This window comes from Martes martes, assembly GCF_963455335.1.
Source record: "Martes martes genome assembly, chromosome: X".
Lineage (NCBI taxonomy): Eukaryota > Metazoa > Chordata > Mammalia > Carnivora > Mustelidae > Martes > Martes martes.
The window spans coordinates 35800572-35808755 of NC_137897.1; positions in this window are offsets into that span (position 1 = coordinate 35800572).

Below are 8184 nucleotides of genomic sequence, written 5' to 3' on the forward strand. Positions count from 1 at the left end.
CTCTTTGGAGAATGAAGGGGTCTCCTGGCCTTCTGGCCTCCTGAACAAATGGGTAGAACAAAGGAGAGATGGGGAAGAAAAGGAGATCCAAAAATGCAACTTGGGCCATAACATCTTGCATCCAGTTCTCTCATCTGTGTCTCTATGGGCTCCTCCAGTCAAGCTTCCAGCAGGACTCAGCAGAGCATCAGGCCCAAAATGGCACGGAGTTCAGGGCTGACCCCGCCTTTCCAAGGGAAACAGCCTGCAGCTTAGTTTAGGGGCAAGGGGGAAGATTGGACATGATGGTGGTAAGAGGAAACAGAGGTGAGTGTCAGATGGGAGGTCTGCTCGAAGGTGGAGCACGTGATTGGCACCAAAGGTAAAGCAGACCTTGAGGTGGGCAAGAATGGAAAACATGCTTGTGCTGACGACAGTGATTATCAGGTACTGAAGAACTTAACTAAGTGCTAGGAACTACTCTAGATGCTTCAGATGTGTTAACAGAGCCCCTCGGCCATGCTCTGAGTTGGTATTATTAATCGCACAGTCCATATGATGAGACTGAGGTTAACTAAGTGTTTAAAGAGCTCGCCTCAGATCTTGTGACTAATAAGTGGTAGAAAAAAGATTCAAACTTTAATAGAACTATATTCTTAACCACTCTACCTTTTTTGTAAAAAAATTTATTTATTTTTAAAATTTCTTTTCAGTGTTTCAGAGTTCATTGTTTATGCTCCACACCCAGTGCTCCATGTAATATGTGCCCTCCACAATATCCACCACCTGCCTCCCCCAACCTCCTATGCCCCTCCCTCTACCTTATGTATTGATCGTATGGCCACGATCTGATTTTCCCCCTTGCTTCAAAATTGTGATGAAAGCAGATATCTCTTAAAACAAGTGGGTTTTGGAAATAATTAATAGGAAACTTTTTTGCCACTGAGATACAGATATGCAAATATTGGAAATAACTAAGGAAGACGCTGCAATGTGTGTGTATAACTGGGAATATGAGCAGAGGCTGTGGAAGTTCCCAGGAATGACTTGTCAGTGTCCACCAGCCTTATGTAACTACATTGTGATTACTTCGATCCATTCAGAGGCTCCCAGTTGTTTCCATTAACTCCTTTATTTGCTTATTTGTACATTCATTTACTTGACAAATCTTTACTGAGTGCCCACTAGGTACCATACCTTATTTCAGATGTGGGGGATACATCAGGAAACAAAAAAGAGTCCAATATCCCTTCACTTATGGGGCTCAAGTTCTAGTGCAGAAAGACAGGAGTGAGCAAAATGAGTAAAATTATATATATATATATATATATATATATATATATATATATGAAAACAACAGGTGCTCCCCAGAAAAAATAAAGTTGGAAAGCAGTGAGAGGGTAATATACTTTTAAATGGAATAGTCAGGGGAAGCCTAACTGAGAAAGTGACAGTTGAGCAAAAGCTGAAGAGTGTCAGAGCCAAGTGCATATCCGAGAGAAGACTATTTCAGGCAAAGGGACTAGATAGTGTAAATGGCCTTGGATGGGGGCACGTGTTTGTATATACAGAGTGCATCAGGGGAGACAGAGCAGGATCGGAAGAGAGTAAGCAATGTTAAGAGTAGGAACAGTAGAGGTCAGAGTGGTAATAAGGGATTAGATTGTGACTTTAAAGACCATCATAATGACTTTGGTTTTTATTCTGAGTGACCTGAAAAACCACTGGACATTTTGGGCTGACAAGTGATGTGGTCTGACATGTTTTAAAAAGGCCACTTTGACTTCTGTGTTGAGAATACACTGGAGGGGCTTAGAGATGGAAGGGGGTAGATCAGTTAAGTTAAAAAGGCTTTTTCAATCAGCCAAACAAGAGATGATGCCTGTATTCATTTCTTTTTGTGGCGGTAACACATTACTGCAGACTTAGTGTCTTAAAACAGCCCAAATTTATTATCTTACAGATTCTGGGTCAGTAGTCAGGTACAGGTATCACGGGACAAAAATCAAGGTGTTGGATGGCTGTGTTCCTTTCTGGGAGTTCTAGTGGGAGAATTTATTTCCTGCTCATTTGGGTTATTGATGGAATTCAGTTTCTTGTGGTTGTAGGACTGAGGTCCCCATTTTCTTGCTGTCTGTAAGCTCAGGGCCCGTCCCAGCTTGTAAAGACCTCTTTCCAGTCTATGCCCGTAGCCCCTTACATCTCAGAACCAGACACGGACTATTGAATCCTTCTCATGCTGCCATCTCTCTAACTCCTCTTTCATTGTCACATCTTTCTCTGACACACCTGGGAAAGATTCATGTGACTACATTGAAAGAACTCAGACAATCCAAGTAATTTCCCCATCTTCAGGTTCGCAGTCTTAATTACACCTACAAAATCCCTTTGGCCATGTAAGGTAACAGACTCACAGGTTCCAGGGCTTAGGGTGTGGCCATCATCGGAGAGAAGGTCATTATTCTGCCTATTACAGTGTCAGGTTGGATCAGGGTATAGCAGGGGTGAGGGTAAGAGGTAGTACATTCTGTTCATATATGTCTGTGAATTACCTGGGAACCAGAGCTGGACCACTCATTCTCAATATCTGAGAGTTCAATAAAAGATAAATAATGTCTAAGAAAGAGAGATGGAAGATGTTGGGGAGGAAAGAAGAACTGATGAGGGACCTCTTCCTTAAGCAGTTGGGAGAGGTGGGGACTGAGACTTCCAAGCACCTCAAAGAAAGAAGGATAGGCTCACTTCTGAAACAAGGGAGAAGGAAGTTGATGATTTTAAACACAAACAGCCTCAGAGATGGTGGACAGTGGTAGATGAGGGAATGCAGGCTTGCTAAAAATTCCAAGAGTATGGACTCATCTTTGTCATTTATGTAATTTATTTATGTCATCTTCGCTAATTATGTTATTTACTTCAATTCTGTAACTCAGTTTCTTCATATTTTAAAAAGAAGATTTCAGTCTCGGAAGTCCCTTTCTGCGTAAATAGACTGTAATTCCATATCTCCCTCGATGGTGGGAAGGGTTGAGGAGTAGGTTTGTGGGACTCTTGTCAATTCCTAGGTAGATGGAATCCTTTGGGTTTTTTCCACCTTTTGCCAGGATTTCTCAGACATATTTTTCCAAAGTTCTGCCCTGACATTATCTTTGTTCCTTTACATGGTTGGAGTGGGCTGTGATTCTTCCAGAGCCCCGAGAAGGGGCATTTTCACCAGGGAAATCATTTGACTGCTCTTGATTTTAGCTCCACATTTTGTCTCTTCTTATGGGGACATGCAACTTGCACATCTTAGTAGGTATGAAATCCACCAAAGCATGGTACAGCAAGCGGGAATATGGGAGCAGAATACCTTCCCATCGCATTGTCGGGCTTAGCCATATGACTTGTCTTGACCAGTGAATGGCTAGGAGAAGTGATGTGACTCACCTTTGGCAGAAGCTTTAGGAACCCATGTGAGGCTCTTCCATCCTTCTGCCCCGGTGGCGGGCAATAGTTTGTATTAGGAGGTGCTCCACCAGCCTGAGACTCCAAGTGAGGCTGATAGCAACAGCATAGCCCTAAGCCATCTTTCTCGAATTGTCACAAAAATGAGAAATCAACCTTTAGTTTACTGGGCCTGGGAGGTTGTTTATGACTGTAGTGTTCCCTGGTTTATCCTGATTGGCCCAAAGACTCCCAACTGGTTCTTCTACTGAGCACAGAATTGGGTAACCCACCAAATACTGAAAAGATGTTACGGAGGACACCCCCCTTTGCTTCTTCCATGTCCACATAGGGTGATCTATTAGCAGAGACTACTGTGCCATTAGCCTCATTTCCTCACTCGTCATCCATTGTTCTTTCTCTATCTTCTGCTATACCCCTTTATCATGTTAGAGGTGTTAAGACTCATTCTTTTATTCTGCAGGAAAGCGTCACCCATGCTTGGCCCAAGGATCTGCAAAACCGCATATCATCTCTTTCATTACAGACACCAAGACATTTTTTAAACACATTATTCAACAAATGATGCTCTCAGTTCCAGTGCATGTTAAAAAAGAAAAAAAGAAAAGAAAACCCAATGCATTTTCCGCCTATCCCTGTAGAAACAGGCAACCCATGATTTATTTTATCATAATAAAAAAGTATTTATGCTGTGATTCATGTCTCTAATGCGGTGTCATTATTCTGTGGCTGTGCTAACTATAGAGGAAGAATTGTTTATAGTCACAGACAGAGCGTCAGACTGAGACCCAAGAGTTATTCCAAGAATGGTGACAAGAACAGCGTGTGTTGGAAGAGACTGCCCAGCTGGAAGTAGGATTGTGTGAAGTAGAAGTAACCTAAATATTCCGTCTATTATCTTCTGTGCTTTTCTTTTCCCAAGGGAGAATTTCTTTTGTCTGGTCTTTATTGGAGCAGCTAGTTCTTTCGTATTCCAGTCCTTAATGGTTGACTTTTAAAAATATCCAAGTCTGCAGTGAAATCACTCACTGAGGCTCCCTTTGGGATTGCCACAGAAAAAGGAAGTGTGCGTAACTAGCTTGAGAATACACACACCAGCATGGAGAGGTCTGGAGCACTCACAGAACAGGAGCAGTCAGTGTGCAGGCTGCTTATTTGACCGTTTCTAACAAAGCCTTATTTTTCCTGATGTTTGTAGAATCATGCTGGGGGACTCGATTTTTCTTTAGAAAATCATACTTTTTGAAAGAATAATATACAACAAACACCCATATGATCATGTCCCAGATTTTAGAACTGTTGGTAATGGCTAGTCTTTGAAGACTTTGAAGGCTAGTCCTTCTAGTCTTTGTATGCACTTATTAAAAAAAAAACATGTTTTATGTGCATCTTTTGTTTTTAGGAAAAAAAAAAGCAGGATGTAAAACTCCCCTTTGATCCTATCTCCTGACTTATTGCTTTCTCTGTATCCTCGAGACAGCTGCTCTGATAAATTGATATTCGCCCATTTTAATACTTTAACATACATCAATAAAAATCCAGAAACAGTGTCACCTGGGTGGCTTAGTTGTTTAAGTGTCTGCCTTTGGCTCAGGTCATGATCCCAGGGTCCTGAGATCAAGCCCAGCATTGGGGTCCCTGCTCAGTGGGAAGCCTGCTTCTCCCTCCCCCACCCCCCTGCTTGTGTTCCCTCCCTCACTGTGTCTCCCTCCATCAAATAAATAAAATATTTTAAAAAAAGAAATCCAGAAACAAGATGTAATAGTTCAATGGATTTTGAAAAAAAAATTATAAAAGGAGTCATTCCATACATTTCATTCTTTAGCTTTTTTTTTTTTTTTTTTTTTTAGTATTAAATGTTTTAGACCTCTCCTTATTGACTTACATACTCTGGCCCCTTTCTTTTAGAAAGATAGCAATGCGTTGCAGGAGGATACCCTATTTTTTTTTTTTAAAGATTCTATTTACTTATCTGAGAGAGAGGGTGAGAGAGCACAAGCAGGGGGAACAGAAGGCAGAGGGAGAGGAAGAACAAGCTCTGCCTTGAGCAAGGAGCCCGATATGGGGTTCGATCCCAGATCCCTGGGACCGTGACCTGAGCCAGACACTTAACCAACTGAGCCACTCAGGTGCCCGAGGAGGGTACTATATTTTATCCATTTCTTTATTAATGGACATCTGGGTTGTTCTTAAACATTTTGCTGTTTCCAACAATGCTGCAAAAAAACATCCATTTGTGTGTCCCTTGTGTGCACATACAAATATTTCTCTGGGGTGTATGGCCAAGAAGGGAAGATGTTGGGTTATAAAGTCAGCACCTTTCCTGTCATACTGTCTCCCAAGTGGCTGTTATGGTTTCCCTCCCCACGAGCACAGTATAAGATTATCCATTTACCCATCCTCTTTCTGTCTACTGGTGATTGTCACTTTTTAATTATGGTTAGTCTGATGAGCAAAAGATGGTCTCTCGTTGTGGTTTTAATCTGTTTCCATGATTACTGGTCAGATTGAACCTCTTTTCCCATGTTTATCAGCCTCTTGTGTTTCCTCTAAATTCATTTTAAGTCTAAATTATCTCTGCTGATTTTGTCTTGCACTCCCAAGAAGTACACCCAAAAGCATTTAAACAGAAAAACTGAAGAAGAGGGAACATAATCTTCAGGCTTGTTTACTAGAACGATTCTCCTGAATTTACCTGAAAAGAGTGACTTCATCATGCAATTTCATCGGAGAGAGGGGATACTATGGCTTCACACTCACTGCCTGCAAAGGTATGTTAGTCACTAAGCACCCTGGAAATGAGCAGGGGGTGGAAATCTATGTGACTTCCTTCAGAATTCAAACATTGATGTGCTTTAAGAAAACATCACTGTGGAATGATTAAAGCATGGGCTTTGGAGTCAGAACTAGGTGACTTCCTATCTCAGCCACATCAATACCGATCTGGGGAAAATTTGGGAAGAGCCCTCAGCATCTCTGAACCTCTAGGATATTCTATTACTTTTCTCCGTCTTTCCAGCAGCTGGTTCAGAATTCTCTCTCCATCCCCTTCTTTGTAATCATTCCTGTTAACTTTACCATCAATTTTCATGATAATTCTATAGCCTGGCCTCATAGTCTTGAACTTTCCCATTTTGATACCCTTTGTCTCTCTGATAATTTTGCCAAATGCAGAATTTGTGGTTGACCAGCTCTCCGCCGCACCCCCCGCCACCCCGCAGCAACTTAATGTCATCTCACTCTCTTCAGGGTTCCAGATTTTTTTTTTTTTTATGAAAAGCAGCTGTTGGAGCACCTGGGTGGTTCAGTCAGTTAAGCATCTGCCTTTGGCTCAAGTCATGATCTCAGGGTCCTGGGATCGAGCCCCACATCAGGCTCCCTGCTCAGTGGGGAGTCTGCTTCTCCCTCTGCCTCTGCTGCTCTCCCACTTGTGCTCTCTCAATCACTCTCTCTGTCAAATTAGCACATAAAATCTTAAAAACAAAGAAAAGGGGCTGTTAATCTTATTGAGGCTTTTTGTGTGTGGTAATTGGCTTTTCTGTTGCCGCTCTCAAGGTTCTCTCTTTGCCTTTGTTCTCTAACAGTTTGATTATGGTGTGTCTAGGTGTGGATGTCTTTGAATTATGCTACTTGGATTTCAATGAGCATCTTGGATATTAAATTTAACGTTTTGTGTTAAATTTGTGAAGTTTTCAGCCATTACTTTTTCAAATATTCTTTTGCTCTCTTTCCTCTCTCCTACTCTTTTGAGACTTCCACTATGCATATGCCGATATGCATGATGGTGTTCCACAGCTCCCTCAGGCTCTGCTCGGTGTTCTTAATTATTTTTTTTTCTTTCTGTTCCTCAGACTTGAGAAAGTCAAGTGGCCTTTATGCAAGTGTGCTGTTCTCAAATTTAATGTTGAGCTCCTCTACTGCGTTTTTCATTTCTGTATTGTACTTTGCAACTCTTGAATTTCTAGTTGTCTTTTCTTTTTATCATTTTGATCTCTTAGTTAATATTCTCTCTTTGGTGGGACACCATTCTCACACTTTCCTTTCATTTTTTGGGCATGGTTTCCTTTGTTCCTTTCAATGTGTTCAAAATAGCCGAATGAAAATTTTGTGTCACTAAGTCCACTGTCTGAGCTTCCTCAAGGACACTTTCCCTTGACTGCTTCTTTTCCCATGTAAAGGCCATATTTTCTTATTTCTTCTTGTGTCACGTAATTTTTTTGTGTGTGGAAAACTGGAAAGAATAGATTGTGGTAACTCTGGAAATCATATTTTTCCTTCTCCCTGAGCCTCATTGTTGTTACTTGTTGTAGCTGGGTTATTGTCTGCTTGGCGACTTCTATAAACTAATTCTGTCAAGTCTGTTTTCTTTGTCATGTGTAACCATAGAGAGTTCTATTCTGTTAGCTTAATATTTAGCTAAAGATGGGACTGAAATTTCCTTAAATGCCTGGAGCCTCAAATTCTCCTAGTCTTTCCAGACAAACTCTATGTATTTTGGGTCATGCCTTCAACACTCAGCCAGGTGTCTTACAATGTTATCACAGCTGTCACTTTCTTCCCGTAGAGAGCTTCAATGCTAGCTAAAGGTGAGCGTTTGGAGCCTGCTCAGGTCTTTCCTGGACAGGAGCACAGTCTTGAGGTGACACACTGTCCTATGCATGTGCATGTCCTTCTAGATTCTCAGGGCAAGCGTTGGAGCTTTTCAAAGTTCCCTATGACCATCTCATCCTCTAAGTTTTCCTTTTTGTTTTTTGGCTAGCT